General features: G+C 46.1%; 1 long non-coding RNA gene across 1 annotated transcript; it reads left to right on the forward strand.

Moving 5' to 3' along the window:
* Positions 1-3,001: 3,001 nt before the first annotated feature.
* LOC142831295 (uncharacterized) lies at positions 3,002-10,494 on the forward strand. Its single transcript, XR_012907016.1, has 3 exons — positions 3,002-3,907; positions 9,317-9,535; positions 10,184-10,494. It is a non-coding gene; the product is annotated as an uncharacterized LOC142831295 (long non-coding RNA).
* The last annotated feature ends 1 nt before the right edge of the window (position 10,495 follows it).

Raw genomic sequence — 10,495 nt, forward strand, 5'->3', positions numbered from 1 at the left:
TAACTCGTGCAGTAGTGTCGGCTACATTTCTATTACCTTTTTGCTTGTGTCATTTGTTCTATTTTGGCTTTGTGAAATTAAACTGTTTTTAATGGGGCCACCTCTTCCTGTATGTTGCAGTACCTAGCACAGCAGGTTTTTTATTCTGGTTTGGGTCCCAAAGCACTGCTGTATGGATGCACAACCCTGACAGATCATTCCAGGCAGTAAGATTGTTAACACTCTGCAGTTTGTATTCAGTACCAATTAATGTAAGGAAACCAGATGGATGATTTAGATTTACATTGGTCCAGCAACAGGATCTCAGAATGTTTTTTTTTTAAGTTACATCATGCGGTCACTATACTGATTGCTGAAATACAGCCACCTCTGATGTGTAGCACAGCAGCTATTTTAATACTTCAAAATAACAATATGAAACAACTCTGAACAGGAAGTGACTTTTTGTCCAGTTGTAATTATAGGGGAATTTTAAAATAGGAAGAAAGGCATTATGCTGGAATATAGCCAAGATAATAATGATAACACCCATTCTCTTGCAAATTTGTCCTTTGTATCATAATATCTGCACCATGCATTAGAATCTTACAACCATATATTATTTGCTTTTTCAGATTCTGATTAATTTTAATACAGAAATTTAAATCTTTTCAGCACCTCTAAAAATGTATACAGCTAAAGGTATAATAATGGCAAATATTCTCTTTGAGAGACTTAAAGCAACCAAAACAGTTTAATGTTCAATCTGTTAAAAAATCAACTGAAGGATTATTGTTAAAACATTTATGCTGGGCAGACTTTGAGTCTTCAGAATACTTTTGGAAAGCTAGAATCCTTGTATTATGTACTAATCAAGTGCACCATGTTTTCTCAATTTGAAAACCTTAGCATAAGTCTTAGCATAAGTTCTCTAATTCAGTAGTCATGGTCATGAACATGCTTCAAAAGTTGAGCCAGTTCATTTATAACAAAAAACAGAAAATGTTTTCATTTTCTTTTTCATTTTTCTTTTAGTTCCCCAGGCCTCCTTGCATAGGATATGTCTACACTATGAGACAAAGTCAAATTAAGATATGCAACTTCAGCTAAGTTAACTGTAGAGCTGAAGTCAAAGTACCTTATCTCAACTTTTGGCACTGTCCACACTGCAGGAAGTCAATGGGAGTACACTCTCCCTTCAACTTCCCTTACTCCTTGTGGAAGCAGGACTACCAGCATCAACTGGAGTGCCCCTCTCCGTTTGAATTAGCTGTCTTAACTAGACCTGCTAATTCAAACCCTGGAAGATCGACAGCAACAGCTTCAACCATTCTCTGTAGTGTAGACATATCCATACTGCATAACAATTGACTCCATTGGCTATTTCCTGCAAATCTGAAATGTGTGTTGATCTCCTGCCTATGCCTCCCAACTCTGACTACTGTTTGTCCTCAGTTATTTTGTTGCCAATCCTGTATTGAGCCTGCTGGTTTGCAGGAATTACTAGAGACCTGCACATATATAAAATTGGTATCTGCATCCACAAAAATGATCAGCAGATATCCACATTTGTGAAGTCAGATATCTGCAGATATAAAGTGGATATCTGCAAATTTGCAGGGTTCTAGATACAAAATTTGTATTTGCATCTGTATCTTCAAAAATGAGCCATGGACATCTGAATTCACATGTGTATGTGTGAATACCTGCAGATACAAAGTGGATATCCACAGATTACGGGGCTTTAAGAATTATTTAACTGGGTGAGACCATAGTTTGTCTTATCTGGTATCCTGTTTCGGACTGTCGCCAATAACTGACGCTTCAGAGAAAAGTGAAAAAACTCACATAATGGACAATTCTGCAATAATTAGACCCACATCCATACTGGTATTTAGGCTCCTAATTTCCATAGGCATCCAGTAGCCTATGCACGGGAATGCTTTGCCATCCCAAACCACCAGGAATGGCCCTGCCCATACTCCACCCCCAGAACACCTGCTGTTGACATTCTGGGAGGCGCATTGTTTCTGCCTCTAGTGCAGTGGTCCCCAACCATTTGGGGTTGCCGGGCGCCAGGGGGCGTGGCCGTTCGCCCGCCGGGCGCCCGGGGGGAGGGGAGGGGGGAGCCGGGCCGGGTCCCCCCCCCATAGCCGCATTCCGGGGGCCGGCGCTCTCCCCCCAAGCGCCGCGCGCCCGGGGCCGGCGCTCTCTCCCCCCCCCCTCCTCCAAGCGCCGCGCGCCCGGGGCCGGCGCTCTCTTCCCCCCCCCCCTCCTCCAAGCGCCGCGCGCCCGGGGCCGGCGCTCTCTCCCCCCCCCCTCCTCCTCCTCCAAGCGCCGCGCGCCCGGGGCCGGCGCTCTCTCTCCCCCCCCCCCCCCTCCAAGCGCCGCGCGCCCGGGGCCGGCGCTCTCTCTCCCCTCCCTCCCCCATGCGCCGCGGGGGGTGAATCCGCGGCACCCCCGGGGCCGGCGCTCACCGTGTGCCACGCGCCCGGGGCCAGCTCCGGCACCGCGCATGCGCCACGTGCCCGGGGCCAGGCCAGCCCTGAGCACTTGGCAGGCGCAGACAAATGCCCCCGCGGGCACCGTGTTGGGGACCACGGCTCTAGTGCCTACCCTCCCCGTGCTCCGGGGGCCAGGGAGGCTGGAGCCGCCGTACGGCCTCCTCCCTCCTCTGGGGAGGCGGAAACCGAGCTGCATGGCCTCCTCCCATCCCAGTGCTCCAGGGGCCGGGAAGGCTGGAGTGCATGCACATGCCACTCCCATCTCTTCCCGTGGGGGCGCTGCCTCACCTCCTCCCCTCCCCATGGGGGCAGGGCCTCAGCAAAGGAGGTGGGGTTAGGTGGGGTTGGGGACCTGTCTCCCTCAGCCCCATCTGCACTAACTGACCATGGTAATTTCCATTGTGGATCTGGACCATAGTAACTGGCTTACATCTTGAATCATGACAAGAGATTTTATTTCTCATACAGTATATCTTTATCTTAGGTAATGTAACTGCATAAAAAAGATAAAAATAAATCTGGAACAGCTAACTTCAGTGTTACTTTTTATTTATAGTGTGGTATTACCTAATTATGACAGCCTCATCATGCTGTATAAACATAACAAAGAGATAGTACTGGTCCCAAAATCTTACAGCCTAATAAAAGGGGAGAGAATAGTTGGTTCCTCTCTGATTTTGTAATTCAATTGTAAGCTCTTCAAAGTAGGTACAAGATAACAGTGAAATGATAGTAGTCAGACAACATAAGCAGCAGCACATCACCTACATAACTGTTATTGACAATTTTGTAGGCTTCATGGTATAGGAGAATTATAAGAAGGGATTTGAAGGAGGACAATGTGGTGGCTTTGTGAATTTTTACAGGGATCTCCTCCTGTGGATAACTGACTGCAATTAACTTGAGGTAATTAATACCCCTATAAAGGCTAATTTGGACTTTCTCCCAATTTTTGTTCCAGGCAACAAATGTTTGTGGCTTACCATAAAGATAAGAGATGTGTGTTTGGTGAAGACTACCTCAAGTGACTGGTCATTTTGGTGACTAGGGGAATTAATCCTAGACTATAGGTACACCAGCAATCCTAGACTATAGGATTTTCCAGGACAGTCTTGATTTCAAATATTCTGTCCCATTGTCCCTATAAACCATCAAAATGTCCCAGAAATTCCAATCCTTCAATAAATATTTTGGCAAGGGCAGAGAAGAGAGAAAGCCCTAAGACTCCCTGCTGGATCTTGCTTGTGGGGAAGAAATTCATCTAGAAGTGGCTGCGTGTGCTGCTGCTCCCCCTCCCCGGCTGGGGGAACAACAGCACAGGAATGTGCTTTCCTGGAGGCTTTTCCCACTGCTCTGGAATCCGGCCAATAGGAGCAGCGGGAGGCGGTGCCTGGGGCATGATGTTGGGAGCTGCGCAAAAGCAAGTAAGTGGCCCCCCTTCTCCTCATGCCCAAACCCCACATCCCCAGCCCACTCACTCACCGCCTCCATCAAGACCCCGCAGCCCACTCATTCACTGCCTCCATTCAGATCCCGCACCCCCAACCTGCTCACTCACCACCTCCACCAAGACCTGCTCATTCACCACCTCCACCAAGATCCTGCACCCCAGCCCGCTCGCTCAGCACCCTGCCAACATCCTGCACCTCCAGCGTGCTCACAAATCAGAAAAAAATCCTTTGTCAGATCACGTGTCCCAATTTTGGTTTGGAAAATAGGTTCACCGTAACTATAGGTCAAATGAGGAAGTGAAAGCAAAGAGATGTCATAGTGTAGTCTCCTAAAAATCTCTCTGTATACTTTGTCCACTGGGAGCACAAATTAAATATAAGATATCCAGTTCACTCCATTGCTGTGTTATGCAATATGCTTAGTAAATCTGTGCCAGGATTGTGCCTGTGGGGAGAGCTGTGACAGTTGTCCTAGGCTGTGTCTATACTGCACCCCTTTTCTGGAAAAGGGATGCAGATGAGACAAGTCGGAATTGCAAATGAAGCGGAGGATTTAAATATCCCCCGCTTCATTTGTATAAACATGGCTGCCGCTTTTTTCCGGCTCGGGGCTCAGGAATAAGGGACCTTTCGGAAAAGGCTTTATTTTCCAAAAGATCCCGTCTAGACTGGCGCTTTTCTCCGGCAAAGCCCCGAGCCGGAAAAAAGCGGCAGCTATGTTTATACAAATGAAACGGGGGATATTTAAATCCCCCGCTTCATTTGCAATTCTGACTTGTCTCATCTGCATCCCTTTTCCAGAAAAGGGGTGCAGTGTAGACACAGCTCCAGACTTTAGGGGAGCCCAGTCTTGGGAACGTCCAGTGACTGGGACTGAGTAATGCAGCGCCATATCTGGCCATGCCTGCAGTAGGTGCTGAGGAAGCCAGCAAAGGTGGTTTGGAAATACAGAAAGGCTGTGTCTACACTGGGCCACTTATTCCGGAAAAGCAGCCACTTTCCCGGAATAAGCTGTGAGCTGTCTACACTGGCCGCTTGCTTTTCCGGAAAAGCAATGACGATCTACTGTAAAATTGTCAGTATTTTTCCAGAAAAACTATGCTGCTCCCGTTCGGGCAAAAGTCCTTTTCTGGAAAAACTGTTCCAGAAAAGTGCCAGTGTAGACAGCACAGTAGTCTTTTCCGCAAAAAAGTCCCGATCGCGAAAATGACGATCGGGGCTTTTTTCCGGAAAACTGCGTCTACATTGGCCACGGACGCTTTTCCGGAAAAAGTGCTTTTCCGGAAAAGCATCCTGCCAATGTAGATGCACTTTTTCCGGAAATACTTATAACGGAAAACTGTTCCATTTTAAGCATTTCCGGAAAAGGGTGCCAGTGTAGATGTAGCCAAACAGTATAAGAAGCCTGGACCTAGTAAAAGTATAAAGCCAGAAAGGGGAGTGGCAAAGTAAGGAGCAGAAATAAAAAAAACTGAAAGCACATCAGGGAGTTGAGTGAGGATCAGTATGGGGGGATGTGTGAAAAAAAGTGTGGTGAGGGGAACAGAGACAAGAGACTCCAACTTGTATAGCGGGAGTGCTGAGAGCCATGAAACCAATCTATAAACCAGGGCTGGATTACCCAGTAGGCAGACTAAGCAAGTGCTTAGGGCACCAGCAAAGCAGTGGCACCAAAAAAAAAAAAAAGATTTTATGGTATAGTATTGTTTTTATTTTGAATTACATATGGGGGGCACCCTAATCTTTTCAGTGCTTAGGGCCTCGAAAGGTCTTAATCTGGCCCTGTCTGTACATAATGGAAACCACTTCACACCAGGGAATGCTGCAGCACCTCCCGCACAGCTAGTTCCAGCACCTATGAAGGACTCTTAGCCAGGGGAGGAGGGTATCAGTGTTCATGAGATTGAGAGGGTTGAAACTCTATTTCTAGATCTAAGTTCTGGGTCCTGTGAATCTTTGCTCATCCCATATCTTGGTTGTCTTTCTGGGTCTTCCATTTTGCAGTCCAAAAGCTTTAGCCTTAGCCAGTTTTTGTGAAGTATTGTATCTTGGTCACACTAGGAAGAGTAAGAAATGTGAGTGTAGAGACAGAAAACATAGAAGGCTCCTGCATGATCCTACTATGTATGTTTTTTTCATTGGTGTGGTGACTATCCATTTGTTTGTTCAGTCTAAAATTATGGAGATTCATTACTTCTCTGTGTGAAGTATTTTGTTGCATCGTCAGAAACATTCTGTTGTGCTCAGTTCTGCCACCTCTCATGCTTGCATAGCAAGGCCCTTATTTGAGTCTGTGTCAGTTACAGCAAAAAGACCTATTTTATGTAATGGAATATCAAATCCTTTAGCATCTAGATCTAGAGGAAGTGGCACTACAGATTCAGAGAAAGGGCCTCTCTTGAATTTATCAGTATGCTAGACATCTGTGATGTAAGTGAAACTCATTGTGGCAAAAGAGCTGGAATGCTTGAAGGTGTAACATCTTACAGATTATGAGACAGCCTACTTCTCTTTAAAGTATGCTTTGAGTCTTGGGAAGCTATTCTTCAAGTGATGGAACACAAAACATCTGAGGCTAATACATGAGAGTCCTGGTAAAAAATAGAGTTATAAATTGGATTTTGGGAAGGTAGTGAGCTGACTGGGGAGAGGGAGACTTAAATATCATTTCTCTAACAAAAGTTTTATATTTAGTTCTTAATAATATATTTAGTTCTTACTTAAAAATGAGTCCAGTAGCACCTTAAAGACTATTTTATTATAAGAGCAGCGAGGAGTCCTGTGGCACCTTATAGACTAACCGAAGTGTTGGAGCATAAGCTTTCGTGGGCTAAGACCCACTTCGTCAGATGCATGTAGTGGAAATTTCCAGAGGCAGGTATAAATATGCAGGTCAGAATCAGGCTGAAGATGACGAGGTGGATCCAATCAGGGAGGATGAGGCTGATCCTTCTAGTGGCTGATCTGGAGGTGTGAATTCCAATAGAGGAGAAGCTGCTTTTGTAGTTAGCAAGCCATTCATAGTCTTTGTTTAATCCTGAGTTGATTGTGTCAAACTTGAAGATGAACTGTAGCTCAGCAGTTTCTCTTTGAAGTCTGGTCCTGAAGTTTTTTTTGCTGCAGGATGGCTACCTTTAGATCTGCAATTGTGTGTCCAGGGAGATTGAAGTGTTCTCCTACAGGTTTTTGTATGTTGCCTTTCCTAATATCTGATTTGTGCCCATTGATACTTTTACATAGGGACTGCCCAGTTTGGCCAATGTATATAGCAGTGGGGCATTGTTGGCACATGATGGCATATATTACATTAGTAGATGTGCAGGAGAATGACCCAGTGACAGTATGGCTGATCTGGTTAGATCCTGTGATGGTGTTGCTGGTGTATATATGTGGGCAGAGTTGGCACCAAGGTTTGTTGCATGGATTGGTTCCTGAGTTAGAGTTATTATGGTGCGGTGTATAGTTGTTGGTGAGAATATGCATAGTCTCTAACAAAAGTTTTATATTTAGTTCTTAATAATATATTTAGTTATATTTAGAGAATATGCATATTCTCACCAACAACTACACACAGCACCATAATAACTCTAACTCATCCTCCCTTATTGGGTCCACCTCGTCATCTCCAGCCTGATTTTGGCCTGCATATTTATACCTGCCTCTGGAAATCTCCACTACATGCATCTGACGAAGTGGGTCTTTGCCCATGAAAGCTTATGCTCCAACACTTCAGTTAGTCTATAAGGTGCCACAGGACTCCTCGCTGCTTTTGCAGATTCAGACTAACATAGCTACCCCTCTGATATTTTATTATAGTGTTAGCTTTTGTGAAGTTGGTTGTGTAAGCCATAGATGCTTGTACTTCCTTCCTGCTAATCATAAAAGGCCCTGTGTTTGGAATAATGCCATAAATCTTTGGAGTAGGGTTGCCAGGTGTCTGGTATAGACCCGGACAGTCTGGTATTTTCACCTCCTGTCTGGTAAAAAATTCAGAAAATATCGGACACCTAAAATGCCCAGTATTTTCTGATTTTTTTCCCCAGCTAGGAGGCGAAAATACCAGACACCCGGCAACACTGTACACTCGGTACTGGGCCCAGCCCCCCCTTACCTGGTTCCGCAGGGAAGCTGTGTTCTGGCTCCATGAAGAAAACAAAATGGCTGCTGGCAAAACGCCTAAAAAACTGAAGCCTTCCCTGGGTCTTAGTACTCAACTTTTCCTATCTTGTTATCCCTATTCTAACTCTGCAGGCACTTAAAGCTGTTTTAATGTTTTTTTGTGTAAGCAGGGACTGAACTGCTGCTTGCTATCAGCCAGCTAAAAAGAGGGGTGGGTGTGCCTGCTACACTTTGTTTAGCTCTGCGAGGTAATTAACTGTTGATATGTAAATACAGCTCAGGAGAGAATCCGAGGTGTGGCTATGTAAATCCCCTTCAGCCAGGGCTGATGGAGGGTCAGTGTTGGAATGGAATGTGGAGAATTGTAAATAATTTGGGACTGTTGTGGGGGTCACTAATCATGATACCCCTAAATGTGGGAACTGTAAAACATGCCACCAGTGCTTGCAGGAGAGACACCATCATCATGGTAAGAGGTCTCTGAGGAACAAGCCTCCCCCCTTCCAGAGTTGAGTGAACTGAGCGGGGGGGGGGAGGGGGCGGAGAGAGGGCTTGAGTCAGCCTGCTTCACACCTGGCAGGTGTGAGCTGTGAGACTGGCCCAACCTGCCACCTTCCCCCTTTGTTTTAATGACAGACCTAAAGAAGACTCCTTGGCTGTGTCTAGACTGGCCAGTTTTTCCGGAAAATCAGCCGCTTTTCCGGAAAAACTTGCCAGCTGTCTACACTGGCTGCCTGAATTTCCGCAAAAGCACTGACGATCTCATGTAAGATTGTCAGTGTTTTTGCGGGAATACTATGCTGCTCCCTTTTGGGCAAAAGTCTTTTTCCGAAAAATTTTTGCAAAAAAGGGCCAGTGTAGACAGCAGAGATTTGTTTTCCACAAAAAAGCCCCGATCGGGAAAATGGCGATCGGGGCTTTTTTGCGGAAAAGCGTGTCTAGATTGGCCACGGACGCTTTTCCGCAAAAAGTGCTTTTGCGGAAAAGCGTCCTGCCAATCTAGACGCACTTTTCCGAAAATGCTTTTAACAGAAAACTTTTCCATTAAAAGCATTTCCGGAAAATCATGCCAGTGTAGACGTAGCCCCTGAGGAGTCTTTTCTTTTACTAGTCCAGTGGAAACTGGATTCCTTTGCCAGTCTAGCTGGTGGCTAAAGAGTTGAAATCACTGGTTTGGCTGAGAGCCAGACCCATTGCAGCCAGTGAAGTGGCAGCGGCCATCAGAGTGGGAATCACTGGCTGGTGGTGTAATGTGGCTGGTAGGAGCAGCAACCAGCGACGTGGCGCGGAGTGGTGGCAGGCGTGGAGCGGCGACAAGCGGCATGGCGCGGAGCAGCGGCAGGCGAGGAGTGGCGACCAGCAGCGGCAGGCGAGGAGTGGTGACCAGCAGCGGCAGCAGGCGAGGAGTGGCAGCAGGCGACCAGCGGAGTGTCTGGTGGCGTGGGACAAGACAGCTGGTGGAGCGTGGCGGAGTGTCGTAAGGTGTCCCCTATCTATCCCTCCACCCCCATTTCTACCCAGGTTGGGAGGTGAAACCCTGTGGGTGAACTTTGGGACTCTGGGTGGCACAGACCAGGGACAGAGATTTTTGGGGTGTTGGACTCTTTGGACTTCAGGTGATTCTTGGCTGGGGTGGGGCTTAGCTCATGTTTGGGTTATGAACTCTGTTTGTGGTGTTTTCCCCAAATTAATGCCATACGACTTCTCTCTCTGTTTCATTAAATGTTTCTTTCCTACACTCAGACTCAGTGCTTGCGAGTGGGGAAGCATTGCCTCTCAGAGGCACCCAGGGGGGTGTGAATTTCCCAGATTACTGGGTGGATGCTCGAGCCGGTTCTTTGTGAGATTGACCCCAAGATATTGAACCCAGTCCTAGTTACTGCCAGGCCTACCTGGCAGAAGGGTTACATTTGCTTAATAACTCCTTTTTTTTTGTTTTTTTTTTGCTCAACAACTTTGGTCTCCCCCTTTTTTTTCCCGTGCACAGAATTTTTTCCCCGTGTGGTTTTTTTGGGGGCGGGGGGTGGGGGAGGGTGTTTGGTATTTTTGGGTCAGCCATCTGGCAGCCCTACTTTGGAGTTTACATTTTCTTAACAGTCCTCTGTTTTCTTTTCTATTCTGCAACACAAGATGTCAGATGCAGTCTTCCCTGCAAATAGCTATGATGGAGAGAGAAGAAAGAACATCAGTATCTTTCTTGTTCTGTTTGGCGGAAAGGGAGAGGGAATAGTTTGCGTTATTCATTATTATTTTGGATGTCAGCAGAAAATGATGTGAGTTGTTCCAGTATATTCTATTAGTGAATATTGGTAGTATTCACAAGAGAGGGTTCTTTCTCTCTAGAGAACCATTAAGTAACCCAAATTAACATTGTTACATTAAAACTGTGTTCATGTTCTAACTTTAAGTAAAAATCTTCCCAAAGAAAACTGCTCTTACGTA

This window comes from Pelodiscus sinensis, chromosome 13, assembly GCF_049634645.1.
Source record: "Pelodiscus sinensis isolate JC-2024 chromosome 13, ASM4963464v1, whole genome shotgun sequence".
NCBI classification, from domain to species: Eukaryota; Metazoa; Chordata; order Testudines; family Trionychidae; genus Pelodiscus; species Pelodiscus sinensis.